This window comes from Cervus canadensis, chromosome X, assembly GCF_019320065.1.
Source record: "Cervus canadensis isolate Bull #8, Minnesota chromosome X, ASM1932006v1, whole genome shotgun sequence".
Classification (NCBI taxonomy): domain Eukaryota; kingdom Metazoa; phylum Chordata; class Mammalia; order Artiodactyla; family Cervidae; genus Cervus; species Cervus canadensis.
In genome coordinates, this window is record NC_057419.1 from 58545289 (window position 1) to 58569071 (window position 23783).

General features: G+C 39.2%; 1 protein-coding gene across 2 annotated transcripts in view; it reads right to left on the minus strand.

Annotated features, from left to right (window-relative positions):
* The window catches only part of ZC3H12B (zinc finger CCCH-type containing 12B), a 562987-nt gene that overhangs the window by 215958 nt on the left and 323246 nt on the right, over positions 1 to 23783 (minus strand). The gene's annotated exons all lie outside the window — the stretch shown is intronic.

A 23783-nucleotide genomic window follows, 5' to 3' on the forward strand; every position in this document is an offset into this window, starting at 1 on the left:
AGTCCCCCCTTTTCTCCTCCTGCTCATCTCTATCTCCCTTCTCCTTCTCCTCTTCTTCATGTAACTCTGTGAAGCTCTCTGGGTGTCCCTAACGGGGGAGAATCTTTTTGCCATTAACCTAGAAGTTTTCTTATCAGGGCTGTATAGTTGGAGAAGTCCTGAGACTACAGGAAGAATAAAACTGAAATCCAGAGGCAGGGAACTTAAGCCCAAAACCTGAGAACACCAGAAAACTCCTGACTACATGGAAGCTTTAAGTATAATGACCGTCCAAAAGCCTCCATACCTACACTGAAACCAACCACCACCCAAGAGCCAATAAGTTTAGAGCAAGACATACCACGCAAATTCTCCGCAACACAGGAACATAGCCCCGAATGTCAACATACAGGCTGCCCAAGGTCACACCTAACACATAGACCCATCTCAAAACTCATTACTGGGCACTCCATTGCTCTCCAAAGAGAAGAAATCAAGTTCCACGCACCAGTACACTTTGGCCCATTTTTTGATTGGGTCATTTATTTTTCTGGTATTGAGCTACATGAGCTGCTTGTACATTTTTGAGATTAATTGTTTGTCAGTTGTTTCATTCACTATTATTTTCTCCCATTCTGAAGGCTGTCTTTTCACCTTGCTTATAGTTTCCTTCATGCAAAAGCTTTTAAGTTTAATTAGGTCCCATTTGTTTATTTTTGCTTTTATTTCCATTATTCTGGGAGGTGGGCCATAGAGGATACTGCTATTGCTTGTTAATCTTGTTTCCTCCAGGTTGCAACAATTCCAAATGAACCTGATGATCAGGCAGGAACTCTAGCAACTGCATACTGCTAAGATTTATATTGAAATCTCCTTGGGACCTCTTGATCAGGTAGGGAGAGGGTCAGGTAGGGATGTTGGCCCCTGGCCAACTTGAGAAAGTTACAGAAGAATGATACCTTTAGCCCTCAAAGTCCCAAAAGATTTTGGGAATGAACTTTTTCAGGGGGAAATAGAGGCAGGAAAGACAGGGCTGGACCCAAGAACGGCCTCTTCATACATGCTGCTAAGTCACGTCAGTCGTGTCCGACTCTGTGTGACCCCATAGATGGCAGTCCACCAGGCTCCCATCCCTGGGATTCTCCAGGCAAGAACACTGGAGTGGGTTGCCATGTCCCTCTCCAGTGTATGAAAGTGAAAAGTGAAAGTGAAGTCGCTCTCTTCATACATAGATGCTAGGTAAAAGGCAAAGCTAACCCTTTGTTTTGTACTTAATGAGACCATAAAGCATGGAGGAATGGTGTCAGCAACAATAACACATATTAGACTTTGATTAAACTTTGTGACACCTGAATATGGAACCCTGACCATAAAACCTATAGAGCACAGCCAAGCATGTGCAATAAAAATTCACAGGCTGTGGATGATCACTATATGACCTTCTATGTGTGGCATTTGACTAGTAAGAGATAATTTAAGGGAAAATGGCTCTCAGAACACATGTGTAGTAGTTTCAGAATTCAGGTGTGCAAGAGTGGAAGCTAATATAACCAGGTGCAATTGAGATCCCACCCTGATTCTCTCAACAATGAATATTCTGCCCCTGATCAAAGAAACTTCCATCTATTCAAGGATAAAAAATAAAGAAATTAAAAGAGGGGTCATAAAATCCCTTCGTGGGCTTCTCATTCACAAGATCATCCACATTCTTCTCCAAGTGTGCACTTTCATGCCTCAATAAACTGCTTCTTTGTTTCTCTCTACACCTCAACCTATGTGGTTTTATTCTTTTTTTTTTTTCTTTGTATTTCTTGGCCAAATTATTTTGGATAAGTAGCACAAGAACTGGGACCTTTAATTTGTCTGTCTGACATCAATGCCATCTGGTTGTGGGCTTTTATTTGTTGGGGAGATTTTTGACTACTATCAGTAGTAGTAATCTCCTTTTTGTTATTGGTTTGTTCAGATTTTCCATTATTCATGACTCAATCTTGGTTGGTTTTATGATTCTAGAAATTTTTAAATTTCTTCTAATTTTTTTTTAATTTGTTGGTATATAATTATTCATACTTGTCTCTTATGATCCTTTGTATTTCTGTGGTACCAGTGGTAATTTTTCTTTTTTTTGTTATAGTTTTACTAATTTGAGTCTTTTTTTGTTAGTCTAGTTAAATGTACATCTATTTTATCTTTTAAAAAGACCAACTTTTAGTCTTTCTGATTTTTTCTGTTGTCTTTCTAGTCTCTGTTTATGTTTATCCTAGCATTTATTATTTATTTATTTATGCTAATCTTTGAATTTGTCTGTTCTTCCATTTCTAGTAAAGATACACAAGGTTATGTCATTTATTTGTGTTCCTTCTTTTTTTCCCTTAATGTACATATTTATTACTACAAATATAGCACTGCTCACTTAGCACCTCTTAGCACTCCTTTTTTGTATGTATTTAAAATTTTGTTTATCTCAAGATAGTTTTTATTTCTCTTTTGATTTTTTCTTTGATTCATTGGTTGGTCAGAAATGTTAATTTCCACATACTTGTGAATTTTCTAGGTTTTCCTCTGTTACTGATTACTATTTTATACTATTGTAATTGGAAGAGATACTTGATATGATCTGTTTTCTTACATCAGATAAGAGTTCTTTTGTGAAATAATAATATATGATTTATGCTGAAGAATGTTCTATTTGCACTTGAGAATAAGATGCATTGCTATTGAATAAAACAGTCTCTATATGTACATTAGGTTCATTTCGTATAAAATGCCATTCAAATTCATTATTTCCTTATTGATTTTCTATCTGATGATCAATTCATTGTTCAAAGTGGGGTATGAAGTTCCCTACTATTATTGCTTTGATGTATATTTTTTTCCTTTATAACTGCTAATAGTTGCTTAATGTATTTAAGTGCTCCAATATTGGGTATATACAATTTTATATCATATTGATGAATCAATCCCTTTATCATATATAATGACATTCTTTGTCTCTTGTTATAGCTTTTGACCTAAAGTCTTTTTAGTCTGATATAAATATAGCTACCCCTGCATTTTTCGGTTTCCATTGGCATGAAATATCTCTTTCCACTGCTTCACTTTCAATCTGAGTGTCTGTAAATGTCGACTAAGTCTCTTATAGATGGCATCCAGTTAGGTCTTATATATATTTTTTACCTATTTAGCTACTCTTTTACTTTTAACTGGAGAATTTAAACCATTTACTATTAAAGTAACTATTGATAGGCTAAGGGCATACTATTACCATTTTGTTAATGTTTCCTTATTGTTTTGTAGCTTTTTTGTTCTTTTTAAAAATCTAGTCCCATCTTTCTTTGTGAGTGTATGGCTTTTTGATTGCCATGAGGTTTTCATGAAATATCTTACAGTTATAGCAGTCTATTTTAAGCTTATAACAACTTAACTTGAATTGCATAATAAAAAGTTCTACATATTTACTTGACCCTTTCATCTAACTTTTTTATATTCCAATTTACATTCTTTTATATTGCGTATACATTAAAATATTATAGCTACAGTTATTTTAAACACTTTTCTCTACTAACATATATGTTAGAGTTCAAAGTAATTTACATAACATTTCTGTATTAGAAGTATTTTGCCTTTGACTATATATTTACCTTTAGCAGTAAATTATACACTTTTTTATGTTTTTATATTGCTATTAGTATCCTTTCATTTCAGCCTGAAGAACTCCTTTTAGGAATTCTTGTAAGGTAGGTCTAGTAGTGATTAATTTACTCAAGTCTTGTTTGTTTAGGGAAAAAAATTCTAAAAGATAACTTTTCTAGTTAAAATATTCTTGGTTGGAAGATTTTTTTTTTTTTCCTTTGAGCACGTTGTGCATATTATCCCAATTTCTATTAACCTGTCAGGTTTCTCCTGAGAAATCTGCTGGCAACTTTATCAGTGTTCACTGTTATATGATGTTTTTTTCTCTTGCTATTTTAAAATTCTGTTTTTGTATTTAATACCTGAGAGCTTGATTATAATGTATCTACTTGAAGATTTCACTAGTTTGAATTTGTTTGGGAATCTATGATCCTCATGTACCTGTATAGCCATATCTCTCCACACTTTGGGGATGTTTTAAACTATTAATTCTTTAAATATGTTTTCTGTCTCTTTCTCACTCTGTTCTCCTGACAGGACTCTCATAACATGACTGTGGTTTAATTTTATGAGGTCTAATAATTCAAGTAAGCTTTTTTATTTCTTTGTCATTCTTTTAAAAATTATTTAATTTTTGGCCACACTGGGTCTTCCGTGCTGCATGCAGACTTTCTCTAGTTGTGGCCAGTGGGGGGCTACTCTTCATTTCAATGTGAGAACTTTTCATGGGTAGTTTCTCTTGTCACAGAGCACAGGCTCTAGGTTCCTGGGCTTTGGTAGTTGTGGCTTTTGGGCTCTAGAGCATAGGCTCAGTAATTTTGGTGCACTGAGTTCAATTGTCCCATGCATGTAGAATCGTCTCAGACCAGGAATTGAAATCATGCCCCATGCATTCACAGGCGGAACATCTGGGAACCATCAGACAGAACTACCAGTAAAGTCCCTACACTTTGCCATTCGTATTTCTTTTTTTCTCCTCTGATGGTGTAATATCAAGAGATCTGCCTTGAAGCTTGTAGATTTTTTATTCTGATTGATCGAGCCTGATTATGAAACACTCTTTTGCATATTTAATTTTATTCTTTGAGTTTTTGTGGCCCAAAATTCCTTTGCTATGACTCACATCTATCTGTTAAAATTCCTGTTCTCTCCTTATGTTGCTTTCTTCACTTCACTGAGGTGTCTATTTGCATTCTGTTGAATCTAACAGAGCTACCTTGAAATAATTATTTTGTTTTTTTTTAAATAGAAACATAATAAAATCACTGTGTTTCAAGTGTACAGAAAAGTGACTCATTTATATATACATAAAATTTAGCAGGCTAATAATCGTGCTTTGTGAGTACCAAAGTTTAAATGCCCTGTCCAAAAAATGGCATGCAGTATCTTAAGGTTTTTAATCCCATATGGAAAAATTGTGATAGAATTCCACAAAATTCAGACATAAATTGAAGAAAGCAGGGTAAACCACTAGACCATTCAGGTTATGACCGAAATCAAACCCTTTACAATTATACAGTGGAAGTGAGAAAAAGATTTAAGGGACTAGATTTGATAGACAGAGTGCCTGATGAACTATGGACAGAGGTTTGTGAAATTGTACAGGAAACATTGATCAAGACCATCCCCAAGAAAAGGAAATGCAAAAAAAAACAAAATGTCTGTCTGAGGAGGCTTTACAAATAGCTGTGAAAAGAAGAGAAGCAAAAAGCAAAAGAGAAAAGGAAAGATATACCTATTTGAATGCAGAGTTCCAAACAATAGCAAGGAGAGATAAGAAAGCCTTCCTCAGTGATCAGTGCAAAGAAATAGAGGAAAACAATAGAATGTGAAAGCCTAGAGATCTCTTCAAGAAAATTAGAGATACCAAGGGAATATTTCGTGCAAAGATAGGCTCAGTAAAGGACAGAAAAGGTATGGACTTAACAGAAGTAGAAGATATTAAGAAGAGGTGGCAATAATACACAGAAGAACTATACAAAAAACATCTTCACGACCCAGATAATCCCAATGGTGTGATCACTCACCTAGAGCCAGATATCCTGGAATGTGAAGTCAAGTGGGCCTTAGGAAACATCACTATGAATGAAGCTAGTGGAGGTGATGGAATACCAGTTAAGCTATTTCAAATCTTAAAAGATGATGATGTGAAAGTACTGCACTCAATATGACAGCAAATTTGGAAAAATTCGCAGTGGCCACAGGGCTGGAAAAGGTCCGTTTTCATTCCAATCCCAAAGAAAGGCAAGGCCAAAGAATGCTCAAACTACTGCACAATTTCACTGATCTCACACTCTAGTAAAGTGATGCTCAAAATTCTCCAAGCCAGGCTTCAACATTACGTGAACTGTGAACTTCCAGATGTTCAAGCTGGTTTTAGAAAATGCAGAGGAACCAGAGATCAAATTGCCAACATCTGCTGGATCATCAAAAAGCAAGAGAGTTTCAGAAAAACATCTATTTCTGCTTTATTGACCATGCCAAAGCCTTTGACTGTGTGAATCACAATAAACTGTGGAAAATTCTGAAAGAGATGGGAATACCAGACCACCTGACCTGCCTCTTGAGAAACCTGTATTCAGGTCAGGAAGCAACAGTTAGAACTGGACATGGAACAACAGACTGGTTCCAAATCAGGAAAGGAGTATGTCAAGGCTTTACATTGTCACTCTGCTTATTTAACTTATATGTGGAGTACATCATGTGAAATGCCAGGCTGGATGAAGCACAAGCTGGAATCAAGATTGGTAGGAGAAATATCAATAACCTCAGATATGCAGATGACACCACCCTTACGGCAGAAAGTGAAGAAGAACTAAAGAGCCTCTTGAAGAAAGTGAAAGAGGAGAGTGAAAATGTTGGCTTAAAGCTCAACATTCAGAAAACTAAGATCGTGGAAGCTGGTCCCATCACTTTATGGCAAATAGATGTGGAACCAATAGAAACAGTGAGAGACTTTATTCTTTGGGACTCAAACATCACTGCATATGGTGACTGCAGGCATGGAATTAAAAGATTCTTGCTCCTTGGAAGAAAAGTTATGATCATTCTAGACAGCATATTAAAAAGCAGAGACATTCCTTTTCCAACAAAGGTCCGTCTAGTCAAGGCTATGGTTTTTCCAGTGGTCATATATGGATGTGAGAGTTGGACTATAAAGAAAGCTGAGTGCCAAAGAACTGGTGTTTTTGAACTGTGGTTTTGGAGAAGACTCTTGAAAGTCCCTTGGACTGCAAGGAGATCCAACTAGTCCATCCTAAAGGGGATCAGTCCTGAGTGTTCATTGGAAAGACTGATGTTGAAGCTGAAACTCCAATACTTTGGCCACCTCATGCGAAGAGCTTACTCATTTGAAAAGACCCTGATGTTGGGAAAGATTGACGGCAAGGAGGAGAAGGGGACGACAGAGGATGTGATGGTTGGATGGCATCACCGACTCAATGGACATGAGTTTGGGTAAACTCTTGGAGTTGGTGATGGATAGGGTGACCTGGCGTGCTGTGGTTCACCGGGTCACAAAAAGTCAGACATTGCTGAGCGACTGAACTGAATTCCCACAAAATAAACCAATGGCACTACATGTTGACAGTAAGTGTGTGTTTGTGTGTGTGTGTGCATGCCTGCGTGTGTGTGTGTGTGTATAGTTGTTGTTGTAGTTTTTGTTCTGTTAGTCATTCAGTGGTGTCTGACTCTTTGCAGCTCTATGGGCTGTAGTCCACAAAGCTCCTCTGTCCATGCAATTCTCCAGGCAAAAATACTGGAGTGAGTAGTCTTTCCCTTCTCCAGGGGATTTTCCTGACCCAGAGAGTGAACCTGATTCTCCTGCATTTCTGGCAGATTCTTTACCATCTGAGCCACCAGGGAAGCCCATATTGTGTGTGTGTGTGTGTGTGTGTATGTGTGTGTGTATTAGGACTTGGGTTTATCATCTATGGGACTCTATGTGATTCTCTGTGCTTCCTGGACTTCAGTGAGTGTTAGCTTTCTCATATTAGAAAAATGTAGGCTATTATCCCTTCAAATAATTTTTCAAGCCCTTTCTCTCTCTTCTTCTTCTTCTTCTGAGATACCTGTAATATGTATATTGGTTCTTTTCATGTTGTCCCAGAGGTATCAGAGACTGTGCTCATTTCTTTTCATTCTTTTTTCTTTATCGTGATCCATGGCAGTGGTTTACACCAATCTGTATTCCAGCTCACTTATCTGCTTTTTTGCCTCATTCATTCTGCTATTGTTTTACAGCTAGCATATTTTTCACTTCAGTTATTGTGTTGTTCATCTCTGTTCTTTAAATCTCCTGAATCTCTATTAAATATTTCTTGTACCTTCTTGGTCACTGCCTCCTTTCTTTTTTCTAAGATATCGGATCATCTTTACTATCATTAATTTGAATTATTTTTCAGGTAGATTGCCTATCTCAACCTCACTTAGTTGTTCTTCTGAGGTTTTATCTTCTTCCTTCACCTGGAACCTATTTCTCTGTCATCTCATTTTGTTTAACTTTCCTTGTTTGTGGTCTCAGTTCTGTAGGATGTAGGATCATAGTTCTACTTGCTTCTGGCATCTGCACAATGGTGAGTGAGCTTGATCTAAGGGCTTGTGCATGCCTCCCGGTGAAAACGACTGGTTTCTACCAACTCACTGGTGGGTGCAGCTGGGTCTTGTCATTCTGACTGGCAAGGCTATGACAAGGTGTATCTTTAGGGATGGTTTTGTGCCATGTGTGTTCTGATAAGTGGGGCTTTGTTTACACCCTGTTGGTTGTTTGGCCTGAGGCAACTAGCAGGCTGTCAGGGGGTCCAAGTCTAGTGTCAAAATAGTGATTTGTAGAAGAATTCACACCAATAAACATTGCCTGGGGTCTCTGCCACCAGTGTCACTCCCTTCACAGAGAGCCACAGCCAAACTCCTCCCCCCCACCTCCACCCAGGAGATGATCTAAGACCAGCAGGTGTGTTTGGCCAAGGCTCCAATGGAGTCACTGCTTCACCCTAGGTCCCACTGCATGTGAAACCATGTAGCCTCCAAGAACGGAGTCTCTGTTTCCCACAATCTTCTGGGGTTCCAATATTCAAGCCACAGTGGCCTTCAAAGCCAAATTCTCTTGGGGTTCCTCCACCCAATGCCAAACCTTTGGGCTGGGAGACTGACGTGGGGCTCCAAACCCTCACTCTTATGTGAAAATGCATGATACATAGTTATTTTCTAGTTTGTACATTGTCCATATGGTGGCTATGGTATTTTATTATATCCAGAAAACACCCTTCCTACTGTCTTATAGTGACTTCTTTTCCTTTGAACATAGAATATCTTTTTGTAGGTTCCAGCCTTTTTTTTAAATTTTTTTTGGCCAATGCTTGTTCAGCAGTTAGACATAATTTTAGTCTTTTCATTAGAGGAGTTGAACTTGAGACTTTCTGTTCCACTATTTTGTCTTGTTCCCCCAACTAAAGTCTTATCAATTTTATCTTTTTGAAGAAGCTGCTTTAGTTTCATATATCTTTTCTAGTATCTTTTTAGTCTCTATTTCACCTATGTCTGCTCTGATCATTATGATTTCTTTCCTTCTACTTTGGCTTTTATTTGTTCTTTTTCTCTAGTTGCTTTGGGAGTAAGCTTAGGGTTTTTTTTCTTTTTTTTAAGCTTAGAGTTTTTATTTGTGATTTTTCTTGTTTCTTGAGATACGTTTGTATCACTATAAACTGCCCTCTTAGAATTGCTTTTGTTGTGTCCTGTCAGTTTTGGATCATTGTGTTTTCATTTTCATTTGTCTTTGGTATTTTTCTTACCTCTTTAATTTCTTTAGTGATCCACTGGCTGCTTAGTAGCACATTGTTTGGCCTCCATATGTTTGTGCCTCTTGCAGTTTTTTTTTTTTTTTCCCTTGCAGTAGATTTCTAATCTCATAGCATTGCGGTTGGAAAAGATATTTGATATGGTTTCAATTTTCTTAAATATACTGAGGCTTGCTTTGTGGTGTAGCATATATTCTGTCCTGGAGAATTCCACATGAAAAGAATAGGTATTCTGCTTCTTTCAGATGGAATATTTTATTAATAATAATTAAGTTCATATGGTCTAATATTTCATATATGGCATATGTTTCCTTATCAACTTTTTTGTGTGAATTATCTGTCCATCGCTGCAATGGTTTGTTAAAGTTGCCCACTCTTATTGTGTTACTGTCAATTTCTCCATTTATGTCTGTTAACATTTGCCCTGTACGTTGAGATGTTCCTCTGTTGGGTGCATAAATATTTGCAATTGTTTTATCTTTCTCTTGGATTAAACCCTTGATTATTATGTAATGTTCCTCTTGTTATTGTCTCATAACAATCTTTATTTTATTTTTATTATTTTTTAACAATATTTATTTTAAAGTCTATTTTTTTTTCTTTTATGAGCATTGCTATCCAGCTTTATTTTGATTTCCATGTGCATGAAATATCTTTTTCCATCCCCTCAGTTTCAACCTGTATGTGTCTCTAGATCTTAAGAGGGTCTCTTGTAGACAGTATATATTTATCTATGTCTGGGACCCTCTTAAGATAGATAGATAGATAGATATCTTGCTTGTGTATTTATATATATATATATATAGATAGATAGATAGATAAGTATAGATATAGATAAATATATACTGTCTAGAAGAGACCCTCTTAAGATGGCTTGTGTATTTATTCAGCCAATCTAATTTTTTTGGTTACAGCATTTAACTGGTTTACATTTAAGGTAATTACTGATATGTATGTTTTAATTGTCATTTTGTTAATTGTTTTTGTAGATCTTTTTTTTCTTTCTTTCCTGTTTTGTTCTCTTCTTTTGTGACTTGATGACTTTCTTTAGTTATGTATTTGTATTGTGTTTATATATGTTGTTGATTTTCAGTTTAGAGTTACTATGAGGTTTTTGTATATATGCATGTATATATATGATTTTTAAGTTGCTGAACTCTTAATTTCATATGTATTGCTAGTATTCTGCATTTGTACTCTCCTCCTCTCATTATGATTAGTTCAAATATCATATTTTTATGTGGATGACTTCCTGCCATTACTGTATGTTTGCCTTTACAAATGAGCATTCCCATTTCATGATTATCTTGTTTCCTGTTGTGGCTTTTTCTTTTCCACCTAGAGAATTTCCTTTGGTGTTTGTTGTAAAGCTGGTTTAGTTCCTTTGAATATTTCATGTCTCCAATAAAGTTTTTGGTTTTTCTGTTGAATGTACACAAGAGCCTTGATGGTAAGAGTAGCCTTAGTTGTTGCTTTTCCCCTTTAATCACTTAAATACATCATGCCACTCCCTTCTGGCCAGCAGTTTCTGCTGAAACATCCAGTTTATAATCTTACAGAGGTTCCTTCCTATGTTATTTGCTGCTTTTCCCTGGTTTCTTTTTTAGCAGTTTCTCTTTGTCTTTAATTTCTGTCAGTTTGATTACTATGTGTCTCAGCATGTTTCTACTTGGGTTATTCCTGTATGGGATTCTCTGCACTTCTTGGACTTGGTTCAATGTTTCCTTTCCCATGTTAGAGAAGTTTTCAGCTCTTCTATCTTAAGATATTTTCTTGGGCCTTTTCTCTCTCCCTTCTCCTTCTGGTACCACTATAGCACAATTGTTGGCATGTTTGTCTTTGTTCCAGAAGTCTCTTAAATAGTCTTTGTTAATTTTCTTTTTTTTCCCCTGTATTCTTTTCCATGGCTCTGATTGCCACCACTCTGTCTCCACTTGTCCTTTCTTCTGCTTCATTTATTCTGCTGTCATCTATTTTCATGGCATTTAGTTGTTTAGGGGGTGTGCCTTAGTCCTTCATCTGGAACATATAGTTCTGACATCTCATTTTGTCTAAATTTCTATTTGTACTTTTATGCATGAAGAGGTTTAATTATGTTTCTTGGCTCTGGAGAAGGGGCCTTCTGTAAGGTATATCCTATTTGTCCCAGCAGTATACTCTTTTCTCTTTATCCGTGGGCCAGAGACCTGCTTGTCTCAGTGTAGGTTCTCTCCTGTGTTTGCAGACTCAGATTCTCAGGCTGTGGGGGTCATAGTTTTCTTGCTTCTGGTGTCTGTCCTTCAGTATGTGAGGCTAGCCGAGAGAGTCGTGCAAGCTTTCTAGTGAGAGAGGCTCATGCTTGCCCATGGGTGGGTGGAGCTGGGTATTTGCCTTCTGGTGAGCAGAACTATATGGACATGTAGAGGTGACTGTGGGCTCAGAAAGTCTTTGGGCAACCTATCTGTTGACAGATGGCACTGTGTTCCCATCCTGTTGTTTTTTTTAGCTTGAGGCATAATAACACTAGGGCCTACAGGCTGTTAAGTGGGGCCATGTCCGGTATTAATGATTCAGTGAACATGCTAGCTTTCAGAATAGTACTCACAGACATGTTCACTACCAGTTTTTATGTCTACAAATAGAACCACAACCATTCCTCCTACTGTCTTCCCAGGAGACTCTTCAGGATCAGCACTTAGGTCTGGTTCAGGTTCTTATGAAATCACTGCTTTTCCCTTGGTTCCTGGGGCATGCAAGACCCTATGTGCACCCTCCAAGGGTGGAGTTCCCCCACCCAGTCTTGTACAGCTCCTGTGCTCAAGTCCCACTGGCCTTCAAAGTCAAATGCTTCTGGGCCTCTTCTCCCAATGTCCAGGCCCCAGACTGGGAAAACTGGTGCAGGGCTCAGAACTCTTACTCCTATGGGAGAACTTCTGCAATATAATTGTTCTCCAGATTTTGAGTGTCCCACTGTGGGGCATGGGGTATTGTTACATTGCTACTGTACCCTTTCTACAATCTCCTTGTGGTTTCTTCTTTGTCTTTGAATGTATAATATCTTCTTGGCAGCTTCCAGTATTTTAAATGATGGTTGTTCAGTAGGTAGCTGTGATTTTGGAGTTCTTGTGGGAGAAGATGTGTTCAAGGTCCTTCTACTCTACCATCTTGTCTGGCTACACAGAATGGGGGGGGGGGCAGATAAAAACAACAACCATGTGCCTCTGGGTGGGGGAATGAAGGTCCAGAAGATGGTTCTCCATTTTATTACTTTAAATATACCATACTACTCCTTTATGGCTTGCAGAGTTTCTGCTTAAAAAATCCACTGATAGCCTTAGGGAAGTTTCTTGTATTTTATTTCTTGCTTTTCTTTGCTCCTCTTAGCATTCTCTCTTTATCTTTAATTGCTTTCATTTTGATTACAATGTGTCTTGATGCTTTCCTCTTTGGATTAACCCTGTATGGGACTCTGTACTTCCTGGACTTGGGGATCTGTTTATTTCCCCTGTTAGGGAGGTTTTCATCTATTATCTTTTCAAATGTTTTCTTGGGCTCTTTCACTCACTATTCTCCTTCTGGGACATAAGAAATTCAAATATTATTGTGCTACATGGTATGCAAGATGCCTTCTAAATTTTCCTAATTTCTTTCTTTTTTTTTTTTTTTTTTCTGTTTAGCATCAGTGATTTCCACTACTTTGTCTTCCAGGTCACTGATCTATTCTTCTGAATCATTTAGTCTACTATTGATTCTTTCTTGTGTATTTTTCATGTATTGTGTTCTTCATCTCTGTTTTATTGGTCTATATATTTCCTAACTCTCTGTTAAAATACTAACTTTTCATTTTGTGCATCCATTCTTCTCCTGAATTATTTGCTCATCTTTATGATCACTACCCTGAGCTCTTTCTCAGGTATATTGCCTGCCTCCACTTCACTTTGTTCTTCTGATCAATTTTGTTCCTTCATATAGAACAAATCCTTCCACCACCTCATTTTTAAAAATAAGTTTCTGATTGTGTTTTTATGTATGTTGTAGGTTAGTTACATTTTCAATCTTGGATATGTGGCCTTCCCTAAGAGGCATCCTATTCATCCCATCAGTGCACTCCCCTGTTTTCATTCAAGCTATTTGCTCCAAGGGCTTCCCCCAGAGGGCTGAATGAGTCTTTCTGTTGTAGATGGCTGATTATTTGTGTTTGGCTGGCCCCTAGTCTGATTGGTCACTAGACCCTGCCTATGTGGATACTGTTGTTTAGCAGGGCCTGGTCATGAGGTGGTGGTTGCAGAATACTTGAGGCCTTTGGGTTAGTTCTGGCTCACTGGTGGGTAGAGTCAAGGTACTGAATATTCTGGGGCTGTTGCCCACTCACTAAGAGGTATAGCTAAATCCTGGTGTTAGTGCTGGACTACTGGAAAGCAGCGTTGACTTCTGGAGTTTGGATTCAGGGACCAGGGATCCCATAGCTTGTTTCAGATCATTAGATGGGGAGGGCTGGTTCTTGACACTGTTGGCTATGGTGTCTGAGGTGTCTCAATGGTTGTGCTGGTCTCCTAGTGGGAAGGGCCAGGGATAAGATTTGGTCTGTATTGTATGATTATAGTTTTCTTGCTTCAGGTGTTTGCCCCCTGGTGAGAGAAGGTAGACTAGGGGCTTTTGCTGGCTTTCAGGTGGAGTCACAGTGACTTTCCACTTGTAGGTGGAGCTGGGTCTTGGCCCTCTGGTGGGCTAGGCTGGGCTGTGGATAGGATTGTGTCCAGAGGCAGCTGTGTGTTCTCTAATATTTAGGCAGCCTGAGTTGCTAATGCAGAGGTCTGTGAACCTGCCCAATAACTTGTTTGGCCTGAGGTATCCCAACACTGGAGCCTACAAGCTAGGGTGTAGGCCTGGTCTTGGTGTCAAGCCATTATGTGTTTAAGCAGTTTAGTGTTCTGGAATATGTCTGCCACCAGTGTCTATGTCCCCAGAGTGAGCTGCAACTCACCCCTCTCCAGGAGCCTTTCAAAGGCCAGCATGTAGGTCTGGCCCAGACTTCTATCATGCTTTTGAACTATGCTTTTGAACTATGGTGTTGGAGAAGACTGTTGACAATCCCTTGGACTGCAAGGAGATCCAATCAGTCAATCCTAGAGGAAATCAGTACTGAATATTCATTAGAAAGACTGATGTTAAAGCTGAAACTCCAATATGTTGGCCACCTGATGTGAAGAGTGGACTCATTTGAAAAGACTCTGATGCTGGGAAAGATTGAAGGCAGGAGAAGAAGGGGATGACAGAGGATAAGATGGTTGGATAGCATCACTGACTCAATGGACATGAGTTTGAGTAAACTCTGGGAGTTGGTGATGGACAGGGAGGTCTGGTGTGCTGCAGTCCATGGGGTCGCAAAAAGTTGGACATGACTGAGCAACTGAACTGAACTGAGGCTCCTATCAAATTATTGCTTTTGTCGTGGGTCCTGGTGCATATAAAATTTGTGTGTGTGTGCCCTTTGAAAATGAAGTTTTGGGAAATGGAAGAAGATAGCAGAAGAGTAAGATGGGGAGATCACCTGCATCCAAAAAATACATAAAAAATTCATCAGAATGTATAACAACTCCTACAGAACAACTTCTGAGCAACAGCAGAAGAACCCAAACTTCCAAAAAGAAAAGTCAATCTCCTTAGAATGAGCTAGGACAAAAGATGAAGACATAAAAAGAGATAAAGAATTTCAGAACGGTGACATGTGCCCCAAGGGAGAAAGGGAGATGTGAAGGAGGAAGTTTCCATGCACTAGGAAACCCCCTCACAGGCAGGGCTAAGTGGGGTTATGGAACCTTAGAGTGCCATGCAACAGTGGGAGTTCAGAGTACAAAACACAGAGAAATTCACCACAGAAATCAATCACTGCTGCTGCAGCTGCCACTACCACTGCTGAACATCCCTAAGCTAATAAGCAGCTTACAAGTCTCAGCCTGGACCAGAGGGTGGGAGCGGGGAACTGAGAGAAGTGGCTAGCAAGACTTGGCCTACATCAAAGGACAGGGGCAGGGTGTTTAAGCTCTGGGAAAAATCCCAGGGAGACGTTGAGGTCTGGTAGTCTTGATATGCCAAGAGGACTCAACACAGCTGAGAAATTAAGTGTGACTGCTGAGGCAGCAGACAAAACACTGCTTGATGCAGTCCTATCCCCAGGTGGCAGCTACCACCAGGCTGTGATAAGGCACCAGTTACTGCCCACACCTTGCTTGGAGCTTAAACAGCCTGGCTCTTCCTAAGGACCCACAAAATGAGGTCTTTTCCTCTAGGAGAACTCAGACTGTAATAGCATCCAACAGTTCTCTGTTGGCCCAGGCACTGCCCTTACTTTCCAACTGTGGCTGCCATATCCTCCACACTCCCCAGACAAAGAGAGCAAGTGATCCCTAATGAGCCTCAACTTTCATGTCCTTGTGTCTGGATAGGGATCAGACTATGGGCTTTGGGGACAACTTTAAACTTTAGGAGAAAATATAAGTTGGAATAAGGCCATATTTAAGACAAAACTGATGCCACTCTGCCCACAACAGGTCCAGAGACCTTTCTAGAAATATTAGAGGACATTGGTATAAGTCTCACTAGGCTTTTTGGGCCACTGAGTTCTGTCTTCACCAAGAATCTTGGGGACTTGTCTTCTGCACTCTGTGGCTTGTGGGATCTTGGAGCTACAGGATGGATTGAGCCTGAACCCCTGAGGTGTGAGACTCAAGTCCAAGATTTTGATCCACCAGAGAACTGCTGACCCCAGGGAACACTAATAGGCAAGAGCCCTCTGAAAGGCCTCCATCTCAACACCAAAACCAAGCCCAACCAAAGGCCAGCAAGCCCCAGTGCTCATATACCCCATGTCAATTCTTTCAGTAAAACAGGAACACAGTGCTGCACATTAGCAGACAGGCTACCCAAAGCAATACCAAACCCATAGATATCCCCAAACTCAATAATGGACAAGGCACTGCCCTTCAGAGAGATAAAATCCAGCTCCATCGACCAAAACACAGGCACACCGCTCGCCCCCACTCCCCACCCCCCAACCAGGAAACCTTCACAAGCACTGATCCAAATCCACCCATGGAGAGTGGTGGTGACTCCACAATTAAGAGGAACTATGACATTCCAGTCAGGAGAAAGGAGACTCAAAACACAGTAGACTAAAGGAAATGAAAAGACAGAGAAATATCCAGTAGTTGAAGGAACAAGGTAAAAATCCACCAGACCGAATAAGTGAGGAGGAAATAAGGAGTCTACATGAAGGAGAATTCAGAATAATGACAGCAAAGTTAATCCAAAATTTTGAAAACAAAATGGAAGCATGGATAAATAAACTTGAAGCATAGATCAAGAAGATGCAAGAAATATTTAACAAGGACCTAGAAGAATTAAAGAATAAACAATCAATAATGAACAATGCAATAGTTGAAACTAAAAATATACCAGAGGGAACCAACCATACAGTAACTGAGGCAGAATAACAGATAAGTGAGCAGGAAGATAGAATGGTGGAAATAACTTAAGTAGAGTAGAATGAAGAAAACAAATAAAGAGAAATGAGGACAGCATCTGAGACTTCTAGGAGAACATAAAGTGCTCCAATATATAAATCATAGGTGTCCCAGGAGAAGACAAAAAGAAAGGACATGAGAAAATATTTAAGGAGTTAAAGTTGAAAATGTCCCTAAAATGGGGGAGGAAATAACCACCAAGTCCAGGAATCCCAGAGAGTCCCATACAGGCCAAGCCCAAAAAGAAACATGCCCAGACACATATTAATCAAAGTAACAAAAATTAAACACAAAGAACAAATATTAAAAGCAACAAGGAAAAAACAACAAACATCATACAAGGGGATCCCCATAAGGCTAACAGCTGATCATTCAACAGAAACTGCAGGCCACAAAGGGATGACAGGATATACTTAAAGTGAGGAAAAGGAAAAACCTACAACCAAGGTTACTCTATCCAGCAAGGATCTCATTCAGTCTCATTCAGATTCAAAGGAAAAATCAAAAGCTTTATAAACAAGCAAAAGCTAAGAGAATTCAGCACTGCCAAACCAGTTCTTCAATAAATGCTAAAAGAACTTCTCTAGACAGATACCACAGAAAGGCCTATAAAAACAAACCCCAAACAGTAAAGTAAATGGTAAAAAGATCATGTTTATCAATAATTACCTTAAATGTAAATGGGCTAAATGTTCCAACCCATTCAGATTGGCTGAATGGATACAAAAGCAAGACCCCTACATATGCTGTCTACAAGAGACCCACCTCAAACCTAGGAACACATACAGCCTGAAAGTGAAGGTCTGGAAAATTATATTCCATGCAAACAGAAATCAAAAGAAAGCAGGAGTAGCAATATTCATATCAGATAAAATAGACTTTTAAATAAAGACTGTGACAAGATACAAAGAACACTCCATAATGATCAAAGGATTAATCCAAGAAGAAGACACAGCAGTTATAAATATATATGCACCCAACATAGAAGCACCTCAATATGTAAGGCAAATGCTAATGATGATTAAAGGGAAAATCTACAGTAACAAAATTATAGTGGGAGATTTTAATACCCCACTCACACAAATGGACAGGTCATCCAGACAGAAAATTAATAAAGAAACACAAGTCTTAAACAATACAATGGACAGTTGGACCTAAGATCTACACAGCATATCACCCCAAAACAATAGACTTTATGGTTTTCTCAACTGCACATGGAACATTCTCCAGGATAGATTATATCCTGGGCCACAAATCAAGTCTTGGTGATTTTTTTAATGTAATAATTTCAAGCATCTTTTCTAATCACAGCACTATAAGATTAGATATCAACTATAGACCAAAAAAAAAAAAAACTATAAAGAACAAACACATGAAGGCTAAACAATATGATTCTAAACAACCAACAGGTCACTGAAGAAAAGAAAAAGGAAATAAAAATATGCCTAGAAACAATGACAATGAAAATGCAACTCAAAATCTATGGTATTCAGTAAAAGCAGTGCTGAGAAGGAAGTGTATAGCAATACAAGCCTATCTCAAGAAACAAGAGAGACATCAAATAAAAAACATATCCTTTAACCTAAAGCAACAAAAGAACAACAAAAGAATCTGAGGCTAGCAGAAGGAAAGAAATCATAAAGGTCAGAGCAGAAATAATCGAAAAAAAAATGGAGAATATATAAAAATCAGTAAAATGAAAGCCAGTTATTTGAGAAGATGACAAAATTAACAAACCATTGGTTAGACTCATCAAGAATAGAAGGGATAAGACTGAAATAAATAAAATTAAAATTGAAAAAAAAAGTTACAACAGACAACACAGAAATGCAAAGGATCATAAGAGACCATTATCAGCAATTAATGCCAGTAAAATGGGCAACATGGAAGAGATGGAAACATTTTTAGAAAAGTATAACCTTTCACAATGGAACCAGGAAGAAATAGAAAATATGAGCAGACCAATCACAAACACAGAAATCTAAACTGTAATAAAAAATCTTCTGGGGGGTGGTGGAAGAAGATGGTGGAGGAATAGATAGGGAGATGGGCAGTTTCCCCACAAATACATCAAAAACTCATCAAGATACAAAACAACTCCTACAAAGCAACCTCCAGACGACAGCAGAAGATGCCAGGCCTCCATGGGGGCAGGCTAAACTCGCTGGAATGAGGTAGGGGAGAGGATGGAAACATAAAAAGGGAAAAGATGGAGAACCAATGGAGAGGAGTTTGTGCCCTGAGGGAGGGAAGGAGTCGAGAAGTAGGAAGAGCTCCTGTGCACTGGGAAGCTCCCTCACAGGCGGCCCAAGGGGGAGCTGTGGAATCTCAGAAAGCTGGGCAAAGCAGGGACTTAGTGCCGGGGTCCTTGCCCCAGCAGGATCCAGGGGTACCCTCAGGATGAACGGTGTCGGCGAGAGAGAGACACAGTGAGACAAAGCTCGGGGGCTAAGTCTGAAGTTTATTTTTGCACTGCCCCTTTATACCCTTAATAACATCTTTTTTGGGGGAAGTGCATATTGCTTACACACAGGTCATCTCAAAACATTATAGCAACTCGACCTTCAACAGAAACAGGATGTCACCCACATATTTCTTGTTTACAAGAGTTTTCTTTATCATTTGGCCTTCAGGCCTGTTAACACTTTATGGCTTGCACCTGGTGTGACTTAAGTAACTTCAGTAGCCAATCCTGTTTTTCTTATAGTTAATCTATTTTCTTTCTAATAGGCATCATCTCCATGGGAACTAGATAGGATTACATTTTTACGGAACAGAAATGTGAAGGATTGCAAAAACAGATATAGCACAAAATAGGCTTTTAGTCTAAAAGTTAACTACCTGCAGGAAGTCACCAGCTAATCTCTATCTATTTTCTATTAGGCACATTTGTGGCTATTTTATTTGTGGAGCCTTTCTCACCCCGCAGAGGGACCTATGCTTAATAGTTTCTTTTGTTAGCGTACTGTGCTTAGGATGTTTAGAACAATCATGGGCATTTTTTTGCAATGAGAGCACACATTTATCAAATAAGCCAGAATGCCAGCAAAAGGGTTTGAATTGAAGCATTTCCTTCATCCCTGGCCCCTTCATAGGGTACCAGCGTCCAGGAAATTTATTAATTAGGGTTTTAAGTTGGTCTTTATTCAGTGAAAGAGGAGCAGGAGAACTCTCGGCAGGCAACACAAGAATCTGCAGCAGGGCAAACAAGAACAACAGCAGAAAAGGGGGGAGGATACAGGGTGGGGTAGAAGCTGAGGCTAACCTGGAGGGTCCCTTGTATCCTGAATGGCCTTGTGTGTCAGGTTTTTTCCTCATGACCTCATCATGGATGGGATCCTGAATGGCCTTGCATGTCAGGTATCTTCTTCATGACCTCGTCATGGATGGGATCTCGCATAATGGCTCCTGGCAACTTAGAGGGCAGAAAACAGAGAAAGCTGAACTTTTCAGCCCATAAACAACTCATGCATGTGGCTTCGACCAGAGGGAAGACTCAGGGAAACAAGAGAAGCCCACTGAAGTCCTGTGGCTCAGATGGCAGGCCTGGGTTGCCAAGAGAGGCATGATATACAAACCTCTGCAGTGCACACAACCCTCCCTGTGCAGAGGGTGGGCCTGGGTAGCCACAAGAAGAACACACAAGCCCCGAGACATAGAGGGTGGGCCTGGAGAGCTGAGACAAGTGCACACAAGTGATGCAACATAAAGGGCAGGCCTGGAGAGCCAAAACAATTGCACACAAGCCCCGTGACATACAGGGCTAGCTCAGGGGGCTGGAAGAAGCCCACACAAGTCTCCACAACACTTAGGGCATGGTGGGGGAGCCAGAAAAAGACCCACACGAGCCCCTACCTAGCAAGCTTCAGCCAGCAATGCAGGACTGAACAGGAAAACAGAAGCTCTGGCAATGATCCCAGGGACAATTACGGGGCTAGCAGCACTGAAGATATGCTGAGAGAGCTACTTTGAAGTGGCTGCAGAAATAGACATGTCTAACACTGACAAAGCCAGAAAGACTGCCCAAAGACAAACTGAACCCATAGACACTCCAAAACCTACTCCTGGACACTGCACTGCCCTTCAGAGAGATGAGATCCAGCTCCATCAACCAGAACACAGACACCAGTTCCCTCAATGAAGAAAACGTCACAGAACACTGATTTAACCCCATCCACAGGGGCAGACTCCACAATCAAGGAGAAATATGACCTTGATAACTTATTTTTTCTCTTATAAATCACACTGTTTTTTCCCCCTACAAATTTATACCTGCACATTAGCCTTTTGTGGTGCTATGGAGTTTTCCTTTTTGTTTTTCTAGTTAAAATAATTATTTTAAATATTTTTTCACCTTTTTTTTGGTGATTTTAATGATTTTTGTTTTTCATATATTTGACTAATTTTCTTATAGTTATTTACCAGCTACAGCAATTCCTGGAAATACATAAATCTTTTTGACATACATCTATTTATCTTTGTTTTTCTACTTTTTCCTTTTCTCTCTCTTTTTGAATGCTCTTTTTCAACCCTTCCTTTTCTCTTTTCTCTCCCTTCTTTTTTCCCCCTCTCTTTTTCTTCTTGCCCCTTTCCTTCCCTCTTTCTTTTTTCACCATATAAGTTAAATTGATGTACTCTCTTTGCTATATATTCCCCAGCTGGCACTCTCCAGACTGAGCACTGGCTAGCTCTGCTTTTAATTCGTCAATATCGATTTTGGTTTCCCTTCTTCACCAAGTCAATCTCCTCTACTCTTTTCTTTAGAATACTTTGGTTATAACTGTGTGTGTGGAACTGTGTGTATATGTTCTTTTATTTCTGTAATTACCTGCTTGATCTCTTCCCACAAAAACACAGGCACTAGTCACCCCTAAAAAGCAGTCAACACAAACCGCTCAATCGACCTTTCCTTCCAAGGGCAAAAAACAAAAGTAAGAAGGAATATCAACCCTGAAACCTGGGTAAAAGAGATCTCAAGTGGAGCGAGTTAGGGGAAAAAATGATGAAAGACAGAAAATGACAGCACAAACCAAAGAACAAGGTATAAACTCACAAGACCAAATAAATGAACAAGAAATAAGCAACCTATCTGTAAGAGAATTCAGAATAATGATAGGAAAGATGTTCCAAAGATTTGAAAATAGGATGCAGAAAATACAAGGAAAAAAAAAACATTTAATACAATCACCAAAGACATAGAAGCAATAAAGAATAAGCAAACAGATGAATAACAAAATTGGGGAAATTAAAAACACTCCAGAAGGAATTGATAGCAGAATAACTGAGGCAGAAGAATAGTTAAGTGAGCTGGAAATAGAATGATGGCAATAACTGCTGAAGAGCAGAATACAGGAAATAGAATGCAAAGAACTGAGGATAGCCTTAGAGATCTTTGGGAGAATATTAAAATCACCAGTATTTGAGATAAAGGCAAAGGGGAAAGGAATGATATACCCATCTGAATGCAGAGTTTCAAAGAATAGCAAGGAGGTATAAGAAAGCCTTTCTCAGGGATCCAAGCAAAGAAATAGAGGAAAACAATAGAATGGGAAAGACTAGAGATATCTTCAAGAAAATTAGAGACAACAAAGGAATGTTTCATGCAAAGATGGGCACAATAAAGGACAGAAGCACTATGGACCTAATAGAAGCTGAAGAATTTAAGAAGATGTGGCAAGAATACATAGAAAACCTATGCAAAAAAAGACCTTCAAGACCCAGATAACCATGATAGGGTGATCACTCACCTAGAGTCATACGTCCTGGAGTGTGAAGTCAAGTGGGCCTTAGGAAGCATCACGACGAACAAAGCTAGTGGAGATTATGGAATTCCAGTTGAGCAGTTTCAAATCCTAAAAGATGATGCTGTGAAAGTGTTGCACTCAATATGCCAGCAAATTTAGAAAACTCAGCAGTGGCCACAGGACTGGAAATGGTCAGTCGTCATTCCAATCCCCAAAAAAAGCAATGCCAAAGAGTGTTCAAACTGCTGCACAATTGCACTCATCTCACACACTGGCAATGTAAGGCTCAAAATTCTCCAAGATCCAGCAGTACGTGAACGATGAGTTTCCAGATGTTCAAGTTGCATTTAGAAAAGGCAGAGGGAACAGAGATCAAATTGCCAACATCCGTTGTATCGCATAAAAAGCAGGAGAAAAAAAAAAAAAAAAAAAACTACTTCCAGAAAAACGTCTACTTCTGTTTTATTGACTATGCCAAAGCTTTTGTCTGTGTGGATCACAACAAACTGTGGAAAATTCTTCAGGAGATGGGAATACCAGACCACCTTACCTGCCTCCTGAAAAATCTGTATGCAGGTCAAGAAGCAACAGGTAGCAACAGACATGGAACAAAGGACTGGTTGCAAACTGGGAAAGGAGTATGTCAAGGCTGTGTATTGTCTCCCTGCTTATTTAACTTATATACAGAGTACATCATGTGAAACTCTGGGCTGGATGACAAACAAGCTGGAATCAAGATTGCCAGGAGAAATAAGAATAATGTCAGATATGCAGATGACATCACCCTTCCAGCAGAAAGCAAAGAGGAATTAAAGAGCCTCTTGATGAAGATGAGAGAGGAGAGTGTAAAAGCTGGCTTAAATCTCAGCATTCAAAAAACTAAGATCATGACATCCATTCCCATGACTTCATGGCAAATAGAAAAGATGCTCACTCCTTGGAAGAAAAGCCATGACCAACCTATGTCAACATAGTAAAGGCCATATATGATAAGCCCACAACAAACATTATTCTCAGTGATAAAAACCTGAAAATATTCCCTCTATGGTCAGGAACAAGACAAGAGTGGCCAGTCTCACCATGATTATTAAATATAGTTTTGGAAGTCCTAGCTATGGCAATTAGAGAAG